Raw genomic sequence first — 23498 nt, 5'->3', positions numbered from 1 at the left:
ACAAATTATATTAAGAGTAAAGTAAATTACAATAAAATGAAAGAAAATATTTTTAAGTTTTTGAAGTTTCTGAAAAGAAATAAAACAAAGAAGAAAAAATATTTTTGAATTTTATAAAGTTTTCTGAAAAGAAATAAAACAGAGAAGAAAAAATATTTTTGAATTTTATAAAGTTTTCTGAAAAAGAATTATAACAAAAGAAATATTTTTGAATTTTATGAGAATAAAAGGAAAAACATAAAATAAATTGCGAGAAAAGAGTATACATACTATACAACCGAAACCATCTTTTGGAGATGAGAAGCGAACCTAGCCCCGTGAGACCGAACCCGAAAGAGGCCGAGCGTTCGGTTCATTTCGGTTCCCGGAAGAACCGAACCCGAAATGGACCGAGCGTTCGCTCTATTTCGCTTCTAACTTTTATTGAGACAAACGAGATTTCGGTACAGATTCAACTTCCATCATTCCTAATCCTTGTAGGATTTTATTAAAACTTGCTTCTGGAAAGGCCTTAGTAAAGATGTCAGCCAATTGATCAGTGGTCCTTAAGAAATGAATTTCAACGTTACCGTCTTCCACATGATCTTTGATAAAATGATACCTTAGTGCTATGTGTTTCGTCTTTGAGTGTTGCACTGGGTTATGACAAATCCTAATTGCACTCTCTGAGTCACAATATAGTGGGATTTTCTTCATATTCAGGTCGTAGTCTCGAAGTTGACTTTGTATCCAAATGACCTGAGATGTGCATGATGCAGCGGCTGTATATTCTGCTTCGGCAGTGGAGAGAGACACACAAGTTTGTTTCTTGGATTGCCAGCTTACAAGTTTCCCATCCAGAAATTGGCATCCTCCAGTAGTACTCTTTCGGTCCAGTCCACGTCCCCCAAGATCAGCATCTGAGAATGCTTGGACAAAGAACCCTGATTTGGCAGGGTACCACAAACCAAGAGAAGAGGTTCGCTTCAGGTACCGAAAGATGTTTTTCACAGCTAGCAGGTGAGGTTCACGTGGATTTTCTTGAAACCTGGCACAATATCAGACAGAGAACATTATGTCTGGTCGACTTGTTGTTAGATACATTAGAGACCCTATCATCTGACGATAAAGAGTCATGTCAGCAGCCGGTTTGTCCAGAGAAGGTGTTAGCTTTGTGCCAAACGCCATAGGAACCTTTACTTTCGAATCTCCCATCATTCCAAACTTGGCTAGCAAGGTCTTCGTGTAATCCTCTTGATTAATGAAAATGCCATCGGGTCCCTGTCTTATATTCAAGCAAATGAAAAAGTTAATAGGACCCATTGAGCTCATTTCAAATTTAGTCTCCATCAACTTCCTAAATTCAGCTGTTAAGCTAGGATTTGTGGAACCGAAGATGATATCATCAACGTAAATCTGAACGATCATAAGGTGGTCACCCTCTTTTTTACGAAAGAAGGTTGGGTCAACCGAACCTTGTTTAAACTTAGACATTTTGAGAAATCTAGTTAGAGTTTCATACCATGCCCTTGGTGCTTGCTTGAGACCGTAGACTGCCTTGTCCAAAATGTAGCAGTGATCTGGATACTTCTCGTTCACGAAACCCGGTGGTTCCTCCACGTACACCGTCTCTGCCAGTTCTCCATTTAGTAAAGCACACTTCACATCCATTTAGAATACTTCAAAGTTCTTGTGTGCAGCATAGGAGAGAAAAATACGAACCGATTCTAGCCTTGCTACTGGAGCGAAGGTCTCTTCATAATCTATGCCTTCTTCTTGACAGTAACCTTTCACAACCAATCTTTCCTTGTTGCGTATCACATTTCCTTCATTATCCATCTTGTTCCTGAAAACCCACTTTAATCCAACCATAGAAGCATCCTTTGGTGTTGGAATCAGTCTCCACACTTTATTACGCTCGAACTCATTGAGTTCGTCTTGCGTCGCCTGTACCCAATCAGAGTGATCGAGTGCAGTCTTGATCGTCTTTGGTTCGACTTTAGAGATGAACGAATTAAACATGCAGAATTCTACTTTAGAAAAAAGTGCAGTTTGTTTCGCTTTCAGTTGTGATCGTGTGAGAACCTTTTCTGTCGAATCACCAATAATTTGTTTTTGTGGATGATCTTTGGTCCATTTGGTGGGTAACTAGGATCATATGAGGGATCCAGTTCAGCATTCACTTCTTCTTCAAATTCTGACTGAGTATCATCATCGTTTGTATTCGCATTCTCCCCCTCGAATGAAGATACTTCCTCAGTCTCAGGCTCAGAATTCTCCCCCTGGAATGGCGAATTTTAGTTATGTTGAAAGGACGAACCCTCCCCCTGAATATGAGAGCTATCTGTTGGAGGTTCGCTTGTGTATGGTTTTTCGGTTGTTGCTGGTTCTTCTTCTGCCATTTTCTTCGCAGCATCATCGATTATCTTCTTCAAGTTATCTACCTTGTTGTCTGCAGCTTTAGATTCAGAGAGAATAGCCTTTTCTGGTTCATCAAATAGTAGCATGTATTGCTCAAAGAGGTTTGAAATTGGTACCGTAACTTGACCAGATTTTGGAAATATTTCCTCCACAGAGCCTTCGGTTGTCTTCAGTTTCTTGACATAGTTATCATCGAAGGTAACATAATAGGTCTCCTCTATTTTCTTTGAATGCTTGTTGAGAACCCTATATGCTTTGGAGGTTAAGGAATAACCCAGAAAGATTCCTTCGTCTGCTTTGACATTAAAATTGTTTCGGTGCTCCTTTGAATTGAAGATGAAGCATCTTGAACCGAACACGTGAAAAAACTTTACATTAGGCTTGCGGTTGTTCAATATCTCATAAGGAGTGATGGATAAACGTTTGTTGAGATAAGATCTGTTTTGTGTAAAACATGCAGTAGCAGTGGCATCAGCCCAGAAATATAGAGGTAGAGAAGCGAAGCTCAGCATGGTTCGGGCTGCTTCACATAAAGATCGGTTTCGCCTTTTGACAATTCCATTCTGTTGTGGAGTATATGGAGCCAAGAAGTTGTGAGTTGTTCCCTTCTCTGCAAGAAAATCTTCAAAGTCTTTGTTCTTGAACTCCAACCCGTTGTCGCTCCTTATATTTCGAACTATCTTCCGTAGTTGAACTTCTATCTGCTTGATGAAGATTTTAAGCTTGGGAGTGGCCTCTGATTTCTGCCTCAAAAAGAATACCCAAGTAAATCGAGAGAAATCATCCACTATAACAAGTATATACTTGTTACCGCATGAGGATGGACCACATAAATCAATGTGAAGTAATTCAAGTGGTTCAATAATTTTTGTATTGACTCGAGAAGGATGACTCTGTCGACTTTGCTTCCCCATTTCACATGCAGCACACATGTGTTCTTTATCGAACTTTACAACAGGAAGACCTCGAACATGATCCCCAAGCACCAGTTTGTTGATGTCTTTAAAATTGAGATGGGAGAGTCTTCGGTGCCAAAGCCAGCTTTCGTTTGATTGAGCCTTCGTTAGTAAGCAGATTGCTGGTTTCCCTCGTATGGGATTGAGATTCAGAGGGTACATCTCTCCTTTTCGCTTTGATTTCAGCAGAATATTGTTCGTTTTCTTTTCAATAATCTCTGAGCCATCGTCATCGAACGAAACTTTTAACTCGGTACCAACTACCAGTTGAGAAACACTGATAAGGTTGTGTTGTAAACCTTCAACGTACGCCACTTTTCTTATCGATAACTCTCCATTGGTGATCATACCATAACCTCTAATCATGCCAAAAGAATTATTGCCATACTTGACACTTCCACCATTTGTTAAGGACCGAAACTCCCTCAGCTCTTCCCTTCTTCCTGTCATGTGATGCGAGCAGCCACTGTCTATGTACCATTCATCGTCAAACTGCTCGTCACGAATTACCTGCAAAAATTAAGCATATTTAGGAACCCAAAGTTTCTTGGGTCCTAGTGAGCCTTTCATAGATAGGGAATTGTAAGAGTAACATCAACTAAAAAGGTCCTTTTTATCAAGGTTGTTTCGTCTTTTCTTTTTAAGGTGAAAACTTTGATTTTATCTGATTTCAGTGCTTTAGGTTCATTTTTAGAATTTGAGAGTTTGACGTTGGCAGACTTTCGGTTCTCGAAATCGAGTTTAAACGACATCTTCTTTGCGTTTTCTGGAAAGAGCTTTCCTTTTCCCTTTCGATTATTCTGTGAGTGAGGATGAGAATGAGAAAGATGAGAGTTGGGAGCAGTGTTAAGCATTTGGTCATTGCTCTTACTTGGTTGAGAGCTGAAACTACTTTCTCTTCGGTTCCTCTGATTTGTTGGTCTAGGACCGAAACCACCCTTTTGGTTTCTCTCATCTTGAGGACCGACACTCCTTTTTCGGTTGTTGTCTGTCTGAGGACCGAAACTTCTCTTTTGGTTGTTGTGCCTTTGTGGACCGATACTCTGTTTTCGGTTGTTTTGAATCTTGGGACCAAAATTCTTCTTTCGTCTATTTTCATTATGTTGAGCGCAAGAAGCTGAGTTTGCTTTTGCTGCTTCCTTTGACTTAGAAGGTTTTTCATAGCGAACGTAATTAAGGTTTTGAGAACGCCAAAACTGTTTTCTTTCAGTGAGATTCTTCTTGTATCTCAAATTTCGTTGATGCTTTCATTCTAACACCTGTTTTGGATTTTTGTGGATGTTGGCCTTTTTCTTTGGTCCTTGAACATGAGTTTCACTCTTTAGCGAAGAGGTTTCGCTTGATATCATGACCGGTTTGCCTGAAGGAGTTTTGGTACCACTTGTGCTGGGCACATCAAAGCTTGTAGGACTATTAAGTGGTTCTGCCACATACCTTCCTTTTACTCTCCATGATGTTTTCGTGGATAGACCGAATGTTTCATCAGCATTATCAATCAGTGATGGCCAGAAAAAATCGTCACATCCATCAGCATTATGTTTTGCTACTAATGTTGTTAGTTCGGCTGTCTGTTGCTGAGTAACTCCATGAACTGCATAAACTTGATTTGGAGTCGTTTGGACCCTCTGATATACAACAGCCTTTTCCTTGAGGACTTTGGTTATGTCTTTGGATAAACGAGCGAACTCAACAGAATTTTCAGAAATAAGATTTTTGTTGGTTTCGGGTTCGCTCTTGACAAATTCAGAACAGTCCACCTCATCTTCTACAGATATTACACTCATATCATCATCCTCTTTGAATTCAGAAGTGTTTTCAATATCAACTTTATTTTCTGAACTCAACTTGGCATTCAAAGAGTCAAATTTCTGTACAGTTTCAGTTTTGATTTTCAATTTGTCATTTTCATCCATCAAATTTTTGAGCATGTCCTTATGGTCTTTTGACTTAATGAAGGACTCTATTTTGTCAAGGCCAATTTTGTAAGCAGGAGAAATATCATCAGAAGAAACAACGTTTTCACAGTTATATGCATCGGCATCGATTTCGTCCTCGTTTAACTCAAGGAAGGGTAAAATCATACGATGTATCTTCTTCCCTATTTCGCAATCAAGATGCAATTGAGTAATGTCGGTATATAATCATTTAGCAATTAAACAAAAAACATTTCGTTGTTTCAAAAGCTTTAAATTATCTCTTTGCACATAAATTGTTTCATCCCTAAACCTAATCAACTCCTTCTCCTTCTACCCAATCCACATACGCCTCTCCACACTCTTCGATGATACCTTGTTGATTTGATCAGTTAGGTTAGAGTTTGTGACGCGAGTTTGAGATAAACTACCACTTATACTAGAAAATTTAGATTGTAATCCATTTAGTTCTTTTTCATAGTTTGAGATGGGAATTTGTAAGGAAACAAGAATAGATTGTACCTTCTTGATCAACTCGCCGCATTCGTTGATCTGCTCGCTGACAGGTTTCGCTGCAAAACACCTGTCTTCACGCTCCTTCGCTTCATCCAGTCCCCCATCAGTGGTATAGCCTCGCATTTGTGACACCCCAGAAGTCACCATTAGACACTTTCTTGCAACGTCCTCTTCTTTCACCAACAAAGCACTGCCATGAGTAGGCTTCCTCACTTCTTCATCTTCTGAATCAGTGGACCAAACTTCAACACCTCCGAACTCATCGTCAACAATATTTCCCTGTACAATAAGCGCATTCATAATGTTATTAGATCCAGCTTTCTTCTTCATGATTTCTTCCAATCGTCGTGTGAGGTTTGCTTCCTCGTCCTCATCTTCATTCTTTTCTGACATCTTTCTCAGCATACAATCTCTAGCGAAGTGATTTTTGCCTCCGCAGTAGTGACAATTAATCCCTGAGTCACCTCCAAGTTTTACTTCCTTCTTTGGTTCTTCAGTCTGAGAAACACTCTTCGGTTCCTCCTTTGCTTTCTCGGCACTGTAGCTACCTTGCCAGTTTCGGTTCTTATTTGTTGGAAACCTTCTTTTGATGAACTTCTTGGGATTTGACACCATCAAAGCATACTCTTCACTTGTTAGATTATATTCAGAGAGATTCAAATCTTCTTCTTCTTCAGCAGCACTCTTTCCTTTGTAGATTAGGGCCAAAGAACCCATGCTAGAAACCACATTCGTTTCTTTAGTCACAGCACTCTCATGTGACTTTAATATTCCCACCAGTTTCGCTAGAGAATAATTCTTGAATTGTTCATGAGCCTTCACAGTAGACACCACAGCCATCCATTCGGGTCTAAGGCCATTCATGAATGTCACCTTCTGTTCAATGACTTTCCTTTCAATCCCATGCTTTATCATCCTACTAAGGAGATGATTGAAGCGATCGAAGGTTTGAATAAGCTTCTCTTCTGGCTTCTGCTTGAAGTCACCAAATTCTGAGAGAAACAATGTTTGGATTGAATGCTCAAGATCTTCATCCGTAGAATACAATTCCTTCAATCTGTTCCATATTTCTTTTGCCGTTGTGCATGAGCTCACTAACCGAAACGTGTCCGATTGTAAAGCAAACCTGATCATTCTTAAAGCTTTGATGTTGCACTGAAACTTTTCCTTCTCACCTTGGGGAATATCTTTCACATCACTGATGAGTTGATTGTACTCCTTTTGAGTTTTAACAACTCTTGAAGATTTTGAGTGAGCGAATGGACCTACAGTAATCGCCTCCCAGATCAAGTATCCATTGTCTTCTGAGCCAATCACGTAATCTTCAAAGTGATGAGTCCAGACCTCATAATCCTGAGTGTACAATATAGGAATCCTTGTCGCCGATCCTATGCTGTTGGAGATATTGATTGGGATAGACTGAGAATCATCCATAGACATGACAATGTTTGTTCAAAACCTGCTTAAGATCAGACTTGTAAATAACGTTAGGGTAAGATCGAATATTTAAAGAACTACGTAAATAGTAAATGACGGCTCTAACAATATCAATAAAAGCGGAAAACCCTAAGATCTTCTTCAACAGAAGAGATGTGTATGAATTACACAGTCTCCTGCTCTGATACCAATTGATGAGTTGAAAAACTCTTAGATCGATTAGATCTTCAACAGGTTAAACAATAAAAGCAAAAAAACACAATTAACACGATATAGAAACAAGTAATGCTTAATGATTTAAATGTAGTCACGCCTCAGCAGAGCTCGATTAAGAACTTCCACTGTAGAGGCGAGCTAGGGTTTGCAGTACAATTATCAGAATAATAATTAAAGCACCATCAATAAAGGATGCATGCATGCACCTTAAATACTAAACCCTAACAAAACAATCACGGTTGGACAGGCCCAAACCGGATAACAAAACTCGGCTAAGGACCGAGCCCAAGGACGCAACACAATTAGACCCAACATTATGTTTCATGTATATTCATTGTAATGATTATTCAATTGATAGTCACACCAGCCCCCGGATGTTTCCGCCATCTGGTTTGGGGGTGTGACAGATGGGACCTTCGGTTGTACAGGTTTCGGGCCCGAACTGGACCTTCGGGTTCGGTTCTTGTAGGAGGTTTCGGTCCATGGCAGTTTCGGTCCTCATGAGTTCGGTTCTTAAGCTAGTCTCGGTTCTAATGAGAGGTTCGGTTCCTTAAGAGAGTTCGGCTCCTTAAGAGGGTTCAGCTCCTTAAGAGGGTTCGACTCCTTAAGAGGGTTCGGCTCCTTAAGAGGGTTTCGCTTCTATAGAGCTGTTTTTCGCATAAACTTCCTGTTTCGAGTTGTTTTCGACTAAATTAAGGGTCGGGATGCCCCAAATGATTATAAAAGTTTTGAGAGAGATTTGGGAGAGATTTTGGAGAGAGAGAGATTGATAAAGGAAGATTGAGAGAGACTTCGTTTGTGACCTTTTTGGATGTTTATCTTCGCAACGCAAGGTTTGTAAATCTCGTTAAGCCTTGTTATGAATGTTATACGCCCCCGAGGGGTACGGAATAATGTTTTACCAAGTAGTTTCATCACTTACTCTGATTAGGGTTTACGAATTCTGAACATATAAATTTTTCAAGTGATAACTTCTTAGTAAAATAGCGAGTTGTACAGTAGTAATCATAATCTAATCCCTAATATACAAGGTTAATTGAGTTGACCGGTTTGACTTGTTGACTTTATTTGACTTTGACTTGACCAGATATTGACGGTTGTCACACCTCTTTCCGTACTGTGTTTGGATTTCTCTGTTCCGGGCTATTCTAAGTTCGAAAAATGTCTTCTACATGTGAAAAACTCCAACATTTCTGTGTATGTGTCAATTTTTGTATGATTATATGTTCAAAATAAAGTTGAAGTGTTTTTTGTATGGTTATATGTGATTAATTGGAAATAACTCGTCTTTATTCGGTTTTGGAGGTTAATTGGAATTATTTTTTTACAGTAGTACAGATTCGAAATAATTTATTTTGCTTCGATTTTTTATAATTTTATGTGATTAATTCCAATTAATCACAATTAAGCATCGAAATCGAAGCAAAACGAATTATTTCCAAATAATCACATATAATCATACAAAAAACACTTCAACTTTATTCTGAACATATAATCACATATAATCATACAAACAAATGAAAAATTGACACATATCCATAAATGTTGGAGCTCTTCATCGGTAGAAGACATTTTCGAAGTTGGAGTAGCCTAGAACGGAAAAGTCAAAAACATAGTATGAAATGGATGTCTTCAACTGGGGGACCACAGTACCGAGTCGGATTTGCACGTTTAATAATACGGCCCGCAATGTATACATTGTTGACTAAGTAGTTATTTAAAAAAAGTGGTTCTTTTTTTATAAAATTCAGTGTTGTAAAAATCCCGATTAATCTCCGATTAATCCCTAGGCGCTACTCGACCGATTAGAGAGCGCCTAGCGATTAATCCATGCATACACAATGACTGAAACAGTAGATCCCGATGAAATTTTAAAACTTTGAAGAAGTTATATCTCAACAAAAACTATTTGAGGTATGATTAGTGTTGTATTTATCATATTAACCTATTAATTTATGATATTAGTGGCATTTACGAACTTTTATATGATATTAGTCATATTTAATTTTTAAAAATCTAACAAATTGCCAATTAATGGTCCCTGATTAATCTCCCGATTAATCTCCGCTTAGCCGATTAATCCCTTAACCCCAGTCCACCGACTAGCAAACGTCGAACGATTTTTACAACCTTGATAAAATTCAATAAAAAATGGTTAGATTACTCAATTTCCCTATAAAAAACAAAAAGTTAAAAAAAACCATTAAAATTTTATTCGAACAAAACGTCAAAAAATTATTCGAGCAAAACATTAAAAAAACATTAATAAATGTACTCGAATAAAACGTCAAAAAATTTAAGAAATTTTTTTGAACAAAAACATCAACAAATATAAGAGAAAAAAATATATAAAAAAATTAAACATTATATTTGAACAAAACGTCAAAAAAATTTAATTCATAAAAAATAAAAATAAAATAAAATAAAAAAATAATAAAAAAAATAGTAGACAAAATTACATAAATGGTCCATGTGGCATGAACAAATTACATAAACATATCCTATGACAGGAAGGGCATATGTGTCATTTCATAAAGGACTTAAACCGTAAAATTTAACATCGTTAGTTAAAATGATCATCTTTGCAACATTTTGAAACCACAAGGACCATCTATACAAACAATTCTTCATAAGGACTAAAGTTGGTCTATCTTGTCAGGCACAAGGACCATTTATGTAATTTTGTCTAAATAATAAAACTCGCTTAAATAACAATCCTTGGATGTTCACCGCACGCGATTAAATCCTCAATTCCATATTAATTACCACAGACGTGGGTCGCATGCGAACGCACCACGCCTAAGTATTGGGGTTGACGTTGGTGCCCTTGACGAAATGGGTGGTGGAGAATTGTCCTCGCATTCATCATCATTTTTTGAATCCTCACCGGAACCGGACCCTATTTTATATATATATATATATATATATATATATATATATATATATATATATATATATATATATATATATATATATATATATATATATATATATATATATATATATGCTGAGGTTATTTTGTTTTTACTAACTATTGTGTACTAGAATGCACAGATCTGGACCACAGATGAAATAGAATCAATGATCATGATCTGAGAGTCTATGATATTACTGTTGGGTTATGAGCATTACATCAATCCTATGGTGCACATGCAAACCCTAATGATTAGATCTAGTTTTTCTAATTGTACATGCAATAATTGTCCAAGACTTGCAAACCCTAATCTAGCATACAATAAAAATCGAAATCTACTTCTAATGAAGAGTTAAGATATTACCTTTGATTTTAGTCTGATGATCTTGAGCTTTTGAGAACCTAGCACCTCAAATGTGATGCCTCTAGTAGATCACAAACACCAAAGCAATTGGAGAATGCAAGAGAGAGAGGGAGGAGGCTAAAATCGGCTATGGATTCCTTCTAGGGTTTTTGGTAGCCGAATTCTAGTGCCTAAGGGTTCCTTATATAGCTTCAGAGTTAGGGTTTCAGTCAAATACCTAATTTGGTTGCTTAATCCCTAAGCAGCCCATTAGATCCTTTCAGAATCCCTAGCTTGGACGATTTCTATATGGGCTTCCATATAAAATCCTCCATCCCTTTCATAAGGAATCCACAGCCCATATTGCAACTATCTTATAATTACAATATCAGTCCCTCTAATTCAATGAACCTCTTTTGACCACAAAATTAATTCTAAATTAATTCTTGACCAATGTTAATTAAATGATATGATTTCTCTTTTAATATATTATTCAAATAATAACATATTAACAAACCATAATAACCTCTTTCTCTATTATTCTTCCAGTCAAGTTGCTTTGGTGAAGGCAACCAAAAAGGACCATGCTACAACCGGGTCAAGTACATACCAAATATAGTTATGGGCTTACACAACTAAACCAACAGTTTCCTACTTGGATAAGTCTAATAACTATAAATGCAAGTACAACTTCAAAATCCGATTAGCAATCGTAGCTCTCAAAAGCTGCTGTCAAACTCTGACACGTCCTTTAGATAAGGCATCGTATAGTCCTCCATTCTCAAGATATCGTGTGGACAATTACATGGAACATAGTCATTCGTCTGACATAGAACTTAATTGAACACATCAATTTAGTACTGACCGGTCCTGACACATAAGTCAGAACAAAATCATCGAGGGGCCCAGATATCGCTTTTAACCTCGTAGGATAACAGGAACAGATAAACTTCGACTTATATGCTTGTACTATTTACTCATCGAATCGTACACAACAATGTGTTTTATAACATCAAGTTACTGATGCGTTTACGCATTATCAATGCACAACCGACTCACAAACAACAACTTATATATCTAGGTTTAAAGACTATATGATATTATCGTCTCACAATCACTCGTGATTAATTCCATGAAGTGATTCATGTGAGCGTGGGTTTAATCCAATACTCAAATCATATTTCATAAGCACTCATGAACGTTGTAGCAAACCTTTGCTATGTCTAAACACTTAGACAATCTACAAGCCAATTGATGACAGTCTTCTTTTATACTTACTTCCAACGTATGATCGACTGTGGATAGTTTAAATAATATTATTATTTAGGAAGTCAAAACATGCAAAGTGAAACAATAGTAAATAATTAATATAAGACAGTAACATTACTTATAAATAATACCCCTTTATTTAATCATCAAATGTTAATTACAATTTATCTATTACAAGTTTCTAAGGCAATCTAATCACTAAAACTAATATCGTCCTTCAGCCCAATGCTCCTAGCGTGCTTCAAGTGCTTAACCCTACTCAGTCCCTTCGTAAGGGGATCTGTTGGGTTATCTTATGACGATACTCTCTTTACTACCAGGAGTCCCTCTTCCACCCGATGTCTAATAAAATGATATTTTCTGTCGATATGCCTAGAACTGCCATGATCCCTCGGTTCCTTGGTCAAGGCAACCGCACCTTCGTTATCGCAGAAAATCTCCATAGGCTCCTTTCTGGCAGGTACAACTCCAAGGTCTCCGATGAAGTTCTTCAGCCATATTGCCTCCTTCGACGCTTTGCTCGCTGCCATGTACTCTGATTCGCACGTTGAATCAACTACGGTCTCCTGCTTGGAACTCTTCCATTTCACTGCTCCTCCATTCAAGGTAAAGACCCAACCCGACTGAGAGCGGAAATTATCTCGGTCGATCTGAAAACTGGCGTCACTATACCCTCGCACTCTCAAGTCATCACTCCCACCGAGGATAAGAAACCAGTCCTTAGTCCTCCGTAGGTACTTAAGAATGTTCTTTAATGCGGTCCAATGAGCTCTACCAGGGTTCCCTTGATATCTGTTGACCATGCTCAAAGCGAAGGCCACATCAGGGTGAGTACATGTCATAGCATACATGATTGAGCCAACTGCGGAAGCATAAGGTACTATGCTCATCTCTACTATCTCGGCATCGGTACTCGGGCTCTAAGTCTTACTCAGTTTGGTATTACTTTGGATTGGTAACTCCCCCTTCTTGGAATTCTCCATGCTAAAACGTTTTAACACTTTATCCAAGTAAGTACTTTGACTAAGTCCTATTAGCCTCTTACTCCTATTTCTCATTATCCTTATCCCTAGAATATAAGCAGCTTCTCTGAGGTCCTTCATAGCAAAGCACTGATGGGTTTTGAGATTCTAACACTTCCTAAGTGTACATGCAACCCTAATAACCTTGGATCTATGTTTGTCTAATTATCATGCAAAGTTGAATTCCAAGGTTATATTCCTATCTAACATACATGGGGAACATTTTTAACTTGAATGAAAGATAGAATAACTTACCTTGTTGTTGATTATGATCCTTGAAACCTTGTGAGCCTAGCACCCCAAGTGTGATGCCTCAAATGCTTCACACAACACCAAATGAAAAGGAGTAAACTTTGAGAGAATCTTACACTTGCAAAATCGGCTCTAGCCCTCTTGTTTCTTAGTGTCGCCGATTTTGGGGAGAACACATTTGTTTATATAGTGTGTTGCATTAGGTAAACCCTAATGTAACATGACTCTTCATTTCATGATCCATGGGTTAACTCCATGGAGCATCCATGGAGCATCCTATGGGTGGAACCCAACTTGATAATCCATGGAGCCTCTTAGCCCACTATATAAGATATGGAAGATTTACATAATCTACCCATATATTTAATTAGTTATCTTTTGATCACTTAATTAATTCTAAATTAATTCTTGATCAAACTAATTAAATAATATTATTAATATATTAGAACTTATAATATATTAATAAACCATAAGTGTTATTTCTCTCATTTTAGTTTATCCAATTGCATGGTGCCATGCAACCCAAATGGACCATGTCGGGTCGGGTCAAGTACATACCAGAAATAGTTATGGACTTAGACACCTTATCCAACAGTCTCCCACTTGGATAAGTCTAATAACTATAACTGCAATACTTCAGGAACCGATCGGCAATCGTAGCTCTTTCAAGGTCTCTCAAAACTGAGAAGATGATGATACGCCATTTAAGATAAGTGATCATATAATCCTCTGTTCTAGATATCAGCCGGACAAATACATGGAACAATGTCTTACTTATTGTCCAGCAGTTTGTTTCCCGATTTCCGATTTGTTTGACAAAGAACTTAATTGAACACATCAACTTAGTTCTGACCGGGCCCGGTACATAGGTCAAAACAAAATCATCGAGGGGCCCAGATATCAGCTTCTAATCCAAGAAGGAACAGATAAACTTCGACTCATATGTTTGTTCTACCACTCACTGAATTATACACAAAAGCACGTTTTATAACATCGAGTTACCAATGCGTTAACGTACAATCAATGCATAACCAACTCATAAGTAACAAATCATATCTCTAGGTTTGAAGACTTATATGATATTACCGTCTCACGATCACTCGAGATAAATTCCATGAAGTGATTCCAGTGAGCGTGGGTTGAGTCCAATGCTCAGAACTTATGACCACTCATGAGTGTTGTAGCCATGTCCAACAACTTAGACCTCTGCAACCAATCATGACAGTCTTGATTCATACCTACTTCCGACATATGACCGACTGTGGAGGTTCGAATAATATGATATACCAAACATAATTATTCTGGAAGTCAAAACATGCAAAAGAAATATAGTAAACGATCGACAAGAGATAGCAACACTTTACTCATAAATAAAACACCTTTTATTCATCATCTAATGTCAATTACACTTTACAAATTTCAAGGTTATCTAACTACTAAATCTAATATCATCCTTCAGACCTATGCTTCGAGCATGTTGGAGATGCTTAACCCGAGTCAGTCCCTTCGTGAGGGGATCTGCTGGATTCTCATCCGATGATACCCTCTTTGCCACGAGGAGTCCTTATTCTATTCGATGTCTGATGAAATGGTATTTTCTGTCGATGTGTCTGGATCTCCCGTGATCCCTTGGTTCCTTGGCTAAGGCAACTGCACTTTCACTATCACAGAAAATTTCCATTGGCTCTTTAATAGTTGGTACAACTCCAAGGTCTCCAATGAAGTTCTTCAGCCATATCGCCTCCTTTGCTGCCTCGCTAGCTGCTATATACTCTGATTCGCAAGTTGAATCAGCCACTGTCTCTTGCTTGGAACTCTTCCAAGAAATTGCTCCTCCATTTAAGGTAAAGACCCAGCCTGACTGAGAGCGGAAATTATCCCTATCAGTCTGAAAGCTAGCATCACTATACCCTACAACTCTCAAGTCTTCACTCCCACCGAGGGTAAGGACCCAGTCCTTAGTCCTCCGTAGGTACTTGAGGATATTCTTTACCGCAGTCCAGTGTGCCTTGCCAGGGTTCCCCTGATACCTGCTAACCATGCTCAAAGCAAAGGCTACATCAGGTCGAGTACACGTCATAGCATACATGATCGATCCTACAGCCGAAGCATAAGGTATTCGACTCATTTCTGCTATCTCAACCTTAGTACTAGGGCTTTGTGTCTTACTCAATATGGCGTTACTCTGGATGGGTAACTCTCCTTTCTTGGAGTCCTGCATGCCGAATCTCTTCAGCACCTTATCCAAGTAGGTACTCTGACTAAGTCCCATTAGTCTTTTACTCCGGTCTCTCAAGATCCTTATCCCTAGAATATAGGCAGCTTCTCCTAGTTCCTTCATAGAGAAACACTTCCCAAGCCAGAACTTAACTTCCTGCAGAGTTGGGATGTCATTTCCTATGAGTAGTATGTCATCCACATACAATACCAAAAAGCTAACTATACTCCCACTAGCGTTGACATATACACAAGATTCATCTTCACTCCTAGAAAAGCTAAATTCTTTGACTTTCTCATCAAAGCAAAGATTCCATCTGCGAGGTGCTTGCTTTAACCCATAAATGGATTTCTCAAGCTTACACACTCTATTAGGGTACTCTGTATTGACAAAATCCTCTAGCTGACTCATGTAAACATCCTCAGCCAACTTTCCATTAAGGAAAGCGGTTTTGACATCCATTTGCCATATTTCATAATCATGAAATGCAGCTATGGCTAACAGAACCCTAATAGACTTAATCTTGGCCACTGGAGAAAAGGTCTCATCATAATCAACTCCCGGAGTTTGTGAGAAACCCTTTGCAACCAGTCGTGCCTTATAAGTGTGTACATTACCATCCATGTCGGTCTTCTTCTTGAAGATCCATTTGCACCCTACAGTCTTACGACCTGGTACATTCTCAACCAAGTTCCAAACTTCATTGTCATACATGGATTGTATCTCGATGTCCATTGCCACTTTCCACTTGGCTGACTCAGGGCCTGCCATGGCTTCCGCGTAACTGTTAGGTTCATCCAGACCTATCAGTGTCTCATCACTGATAAGTGTATCACCTTCCGCAGTAATATGGAATCCATAGTAATGCTCAGGTGCATTCCTAACCCTTGTGGAACGCCTCAGAGGTACAGACTTGTCAATTGGCTCAACAAGAGTTTCCTCCTCAAGTTGAGTGCTAGGGTTTGAAGTTCCTTCACCACTTGACTCTTGAATTTCTTCAAGGTCAACTTGCCTCCCACTGTCTCCTTGGCTTATGAACTCTCTCTCTCTCTCGAAAGAAAGCCCTCCTAGCTACAAAGACCACATTCTCACTAGGTCTGTAGAAGAGGTAACCAAAGGATTTCTGTGGGTAGTCGATGAAAATACACCTCTCGCTTCGAGGTTCGAGCTTATCATGAGTCTCGCGTCTCACGAAAGCCTCGCAACCCCAAATCTTAATGTGGTCTAGTTTGGGTACTTTACCAGTCCACATCTCATGAGGAGTTTTGGCAACTTTCTTTATAGGAACTAGATTAAGGATATGGGCGGCAATCTCTAAGGCATACCCCCAAAATGAGATTGGTAGCGAAGCTCGACTCATCATGGAACGAACCATATCCAACAAGGTTCGATTACGCCTCTCAGCTACACCATTCAACTGCGGTGTCCTGGGAGGTGTCAATTGTGAGACAATCCCACATTCCCTAAGATAGTCGAGGAACTCTGAACTAAGATACTCACCACCTCGATCGGATCGAAGCATCTTAATGTTCCTGCCCAATTGAATCTCGACTTCCTGTTTAAACTCTTTACACCCCTCAAAAGTCTCTGACTTATGCTTGATTAAGTAGACATATCCATATCTACTGTAATCATCAGTAAAAGTCAAATAATAACGATTAACATCCCTTGTGGCATGTTTGAAGGGCCCACACACATCCGTGTGTATAAGATCCAACAAACCTTCACCCCTCTCACAAGAACCTGTGAAGGGCGACTTTGTCATTTTTCCAAGTAAGCATGATTCGCAACTATCATCTGACTTTAGGTCAAATGACTCCAAGACCCCATCCTTTTGGAGTTGGCCTATGCGTTTCTTGCTTATATGTCCAAGACGACAATGCCATAATGATGCTTTATCCAAGTTATTATCATTAACAGAATCAATACACAATACATTATTTCCTAAGTTATCAACCACAGATACAGTTTCATACACACCATCACAAGGTAATGCTTTAAAATAAAGAACATTATTAAAGAAAGCATTAATCGAACCAACTTCATTATCAAATGAAAAGGTGAAACCTTGTTTATACAATGCATGAAAGGAAATAATATTTCTTGCCATTTCTGGCGAATAACAACATTTATTCAAATCTAAACTAAACCCACTACTCAGCGATAAAGTATAAACTCCAATCTTGGTGACAGGTAAAGCTTTCCTATTCCCCATGATTAAGTTTATTCTTCCATGCTCCACATTCTCACTTCTTCTTAGTCCCTGCAAATCAGAACATATATGAATACCACAACCGGTATCAAGGACCCAAGAGTTAGAATGGGGTGAGTTATTAGATAAGATAGTGTAAATACCTGCATGGTTGGGTTTAACTTTCCCATCCTTCACATCTTGCTGGTACTTTGGGCAGTTCCGCTTCCAATGTGATTTTTCATGGCAATAGAAGCATTCAGCCTCTTTAGGGTCAGAAGAAGGAGTGACGAAACCTTTCTTGGTTCCACTTGAAGAAGAGCCATCAAGGGTCCTAGCCTTGGTACCCTTCGAAGAGCTCTTCCTCTTCTTCCCTCGACCTTTCCCGATTGCCAAAACCGGGGCGGAGTTTGGAGTAGGAGTGTTAACAACCGACTTACCCTTAAAACCTGTTTCTGAGGTCTTGAGGAGTGCCTGAAGTTTTTTGAGTGTGACCTCTTCCTTATTCATGTGATATGTCATGCAGAATTGATCATAGCACGATGGTAAGGAGTGCAAAATGATATCTATTGCAAGCTCCTCAGGGAAGTTCACATTAAGCTTCAGCAACCGATCCACATACCTTTGCATTTTCTGCATGTGGCTCGTGACGGATTCCCTGTCCTTCATCATGGTTGTTATGATAGAGCATATGATTTCATACCTCTCTTGTCGTGCTTTTTGATGGTATCTTTCCATCAGATCTTGGTGCATTTCAATAGGGTAGAAGTCCTCATAGGACTTTTGGAGTTCCGCTGTCATGGTGGCCAACATGATGCATGCCACTTTTGTAGCATCCTTTTCATGTGCCCGAAAGTCAGCGATCTCCTGGGGAGTTGCAGTGGTCTCATCAATCTCCTTAAGCTCCTTGTCAAGGACATATTCTTTGTCCTCGTAGCGGGTAATCATCCTGATGTTTCTGATCCATTCATTGAAGTTGGATCCATCAAAAATGACTTTCCCACACAAGTTCATAAGGGTAAAGGAGCCATTAGGATTAGAGCCAGAAGCAACATTGTTTGAAGACATCTGAAAGAAGAGAACAAGATTAGTTTATATATTAAGAGAGTCCTTAATAAAACACCCAAATGTAATATTAAGGCTAGGATCCAATCACAATATATTATAACTTAGAAGAGGTATGCCGTAATCCAAGCTATAACATATTTGAAAGGTAGGTGAATGACGATTCACCAATTTCCACCATGAAAAACGAAATATAGATATTAGGTTTTTAATGGGTTCTTAGAAATTCCTAGATTCTTTTGAGATTCAATGAACTTTTCAAAGGCATGTTTCAATCTCGAGTGTGCCCTCCAAGTTTTGTGACTGGGATACCGAGGATTACAAAACGAGGTGTGAAGTAACCATGCAAATCACTTGGTACACTCAATGTTTATTACTCAATCGATGTGCCGGTTAACCACACGAGCTCCACCGACCTATAATAAACTTTAAGTCACCCTTTACCTACCTTGTTAAGTCCAAGTTAGTGTGCCGGTTAACCACACGAGCTCCACTAACGACTTAAACAAAGTGTAAAGTGTAATTTCATGGATTAGCACCTTATTCATATTTTCCTAAAGTAACTAAGATTGGGAATTTAATAAAAGCATTTAGTTACTTTATAATATTCATCATACTTTTAATGAGAATTTATAAGTCCTTGTCCTACCCGTTCGGCTAACGACCCTCCCCCGATCAAGGAAGCGGTGGGTGAGAGTGGACACCCATTAAGTTGCCATTTTATAGGCAACAACCTTATACCCCCCTTATAGACCGGCTTCGTAAATGAGGCGTACTAGCGGTAAGACGACTTGATCTTATACATATATATATATATATATATATATATATATATATATATATATATATATATATATATATATATTAGTAACTTATAATATTATAAAGTATAAGGGTTGAATTTTAACTTTTAAAATTCTAAGGGTTGGAACTAAAGTTTTAATCAAGACTTTACTTGTTCCAAAACTTGAGGGCAAGTTTTGTAAACTTCCAAAACTTTTCATTTCTTATAACTTATGAATTAATTGAGTAATAAAAATGAAGACTCTTCATTTTTATAACTCTTGTGTTCTTTTAATGGCTTTAATAAAAGTGAGACTTTTGGTTTTCCATAACTTGAGAACAAGTTATGGACTCCATTAAAACACATTATGATCATGAATTAAACTACCATGAAGGTTACAAACAATTCCTATGATCATCTAATCTTCATAAGTTCAAGAACATGAATATGAACACTTTCAAGAATCAAAAATTACACTTAAAAAAAAACTTGTAATTTTGATAATTGCCATTGTAAATGGATTAGCATAAACATTACACCATCTAAAACAAGTTTTAAAACACCAAAACAGTTTAGGGTAATGTTTCTAGTCCATTTCCAGCAACAAATGTCGAAATTCTGAAAACTGCAGCCTCTACTCGTCGTGTGCAAGAACAGACTCGACGAGTCACTTGCACAAAAAAAAACAACAAACAAACCTAGGCTCTGATACCACTGATGGGTTTTGAGCATTCTAACACTTCCTAAGTGTACATGCAACCCTAATAACCTTGGATCTATGTTTGTCTAATTATCATTCAAAGTTGAATTCCAAGGTTATATTCCTATCTAGCATACGTGGGGAACATTTTTAACTTGAATGAAAGATAGAATAACTTACCTTGTTGTTGATTATGATCCTTGAAACCTTGTGAGCCTAGCACCCCAAGTGTGATGCCTCAAATGCTTCACACAACACCAAATGCAAAGGAGTAAACTTTGAGAGAATCTTACACTTGCAAAATCGGCTCTAGCCCTCTTGTTTCTTAGTATCGCCGATTTTGGGGAGAACACCTTTGTTTATATAGTGTGTTGCATTAGGTAAACCCTAATGTAACATGACTCTTCATTTCATGATCCATGGGTTAACTCCATGGAGCATCCATGGAGCATCCATGGAGCATCCTATGGGTGGAACCCAACTTGATAATCCATGGAGCCTCTTAGCCCACTATATAAGATATGGAAGATTTACATAATCTACCCATATATTTAATTAGTTATCTTTTGATCACTTAATTAATTCTAAATTAATTCTTGATCAAACTAATTAAATAATATTATTAATATATTAGAACTTATAATATATTAATAAACCATAAGTGTTATTTCTCTCATTTTAGTTTATCCAATTGCATGGTGCCATGCAACCCAAATGGACCATGTCGGGTCGGGTCAAGTACATACCAGAAATAGTTATGGACTTAGACACCTTATCCAACAAGCACTTCCCAAGCCAGGACTTAACTTCCTGCAAGGTTGGGATGTTGTTTCCTATGAGAAGTATGCCATCCACATACAAAACGAGAAAGCTAACTATACTCCCAATGGCTTTGACATATACACAGGACTCAGCCTCGGTTCTTGAGAAACCAAACTCTTTGACTTTCTCATCGAAACAAAGATTCCATCTGGGAGATGCTTATTTAAATCCATAGATGGATTTCTCAAGCTTACACACTCTATTAGGGTGCTTCGTATCGACAAAATCCTCTGGATGATTCATTTAAACATCTTCAGCCAACTTCCCAGTAAGGAAAGCAGTTTTGACATCCATCTTCCATATCTCATAATAATGAAACGCAGTTATGTCTAGCATGACCCTTATAGATTTAATATTTGCTACTGGTGAGAAGGTCTTATCATAGTCAACTCCAGGAGATTGATTAAAGCCCTTCGCAACCAATCGCGCCTTATACGTGTTCACTTTCCCATCCATGTCGGTTTTCTTCTTGAAGATCCATTTTCACCCGACCGTCGTACTACCTGGCACATTGTCAACCAAGTTCCAAACTTGATTGTCATACATGGACCGAATCTCGCTGTCCATAGCCTCTTTTCATTTTGCAGACTTCGGGCCTGCCATGGCTTCCTTGTAGTTGTTAGGTTCATCCAAATTTATCAGTGTGCTATCACTAATAAACGTATCACCCTCAGCAGTTATATGGAAACCATATAATTCGGGTGGAACACTAACTCTACTGGAATGTCTAAGAGGTAGTGACTCGTCAACAGGTTCAACATGAGTTTCCTCCTCAGGGTTCGTGGGCTGCAACCTCAGCACGAGGAATCCTCGAGGTTGCGACGAGTTGCTAGAAGCGTGGGGCTTATCGTCACCTCTCCGTGGATATATGGTTCATTGGAAACAGAGTTATATCTAGGAAACTATGGAAGTTTGAAGTTTTGACAAGATATGTCCCTTATTTGATAAAGGTGGCAGTGGAGTACGTTGGGCGTACGTGTGTGTACACTTAGCATACTCATGTGCATGACTTTTAAGAGGAGCCACCTAGTACTTTGGGCGTACCAGAGGGTACGCTGGGTGTACTAGGAACAGAGTGAAAACCCTAAATGAGGGGGTGTTCCTATATAAAGAATAAGATGGCCTCATTCATGGCCACCATCCTCAGACAATAAACCCTCTCAAACCCTAAATACTCGTCCATTGAGCTTATGTGACTATTTGTGAGCTATTGAGTGATCTTGTGTTTCTTTGGAGTGAAGAAGGAGCCTTGAAGAAGAAGGATTGGGATTCCATGCTTTGGATCTGAGCTTATCTGAGTTATAAGCTTCATGTTGAGGTATAAAGCTCAAAGCTTTCTCACTCTTTTGATTTGTGCATCATTTTAGTGTATTTTAGGGTTTTAATCCCAAAGTTAGAGACTTTATGAGATATTGAGCTCCAGAGATTATTATCAGCTTCTTTGAGTGTCTTTAGTGGTGTGGAGTTATAATAATCGAGACTTGGACGTTTGAATCAACCCATGCATGAGATATGTGCATTTTGAGATGAGAATATGAGAGTTTTGGGTGTTTTTGACTTTACCAGCCATGCAAAGGCTTAAAGTCACAGACTTTATGGAGTAAGAGCCTATAGGGAGTCCAGATCTGTGATATGAGCAAAGGTCTTAACGGGTGAAGACAAAGGAAGTGAGAAAAGCCATACTGGACGTACGTCGAGCGTAATCCTAGTACGCCCTGCGTACTGGGTTGGTGTCCCCGATCAGATTTTATGCATGCTTGTGTACGCCGAGCATACCAAGGGAGGTACGCCCCGCGTAACCTCGCTGGGGACTTTTTGGGCTAAATCTTATAATGGGCCTTAAGGGTTGGGCCTGGGTCTTTGGGCTTGCGTACTAGAGATTTTGAGCAGACAAATATTATATATATGCCTTGGGCCCTTGTGTTGGGCTTGTCACTTGGACTTGAGAGTTGGGCCTCGGGAGAGCCCATTCATTAGTAGGCCTTGGTGGGCCTAATAAGTTTAGGTTATTGATGGGCTAGTTAGTGGACTACCTTTAGACCTAAAGAGTGAGGGTTTGGACTTAGATCTTAATTTTGCATTTATGAATTTTGGTCCAGTGTTAGAGGCTGGTGTGCAGCAACAGCATCTATAGGAGTTGTTCATCATCCGAGGTGAGTCTTCTCACTATACTTTACCTAGAGTGGTAACCTTTGTGTGACCGGAGGGTCTTATGTGCTTATATTGAGTATTTTGATATCATGCATTATATATTTGTGATTTATGTTGTGTATTATTCTGAGCTTACTGAGTTAGGACCTGAGGGTCCACCCGAGTTCTGGGATCGGAGGGTCCCACTGAGACACATTGACCGGATGGTCTTATCGGAGTATAGCCATGAGAGCTTAATGAGATATACGTGGTATTTTGGGGAACTCACTAAGCTTCGTGCTTACTGTGTTATGTGATATGTATTTCAGGTTCTTCTCAGGATCGCGGGA

Source organism: Lactuca virosa, chromosome 4 (assembly GCF_052849685.1).
Source record: "Lactuca virosa cultivar CGN04683 chromosome 4, Lactuca_virosa_CGN04683_v6, whole genome shotgun sequence".
NCBI classification, from domain to species: Eukaryota; Viridiplantae; Streptophyta; class Magnoliopsida; order Asterales; family Asteraceae; genus Lactuca; species Lactuca virosa.
The sequence above is the reverse complement of the archived record's forward strand: the minus strand, read 5'-3'. Positions refer to the sequence as shown.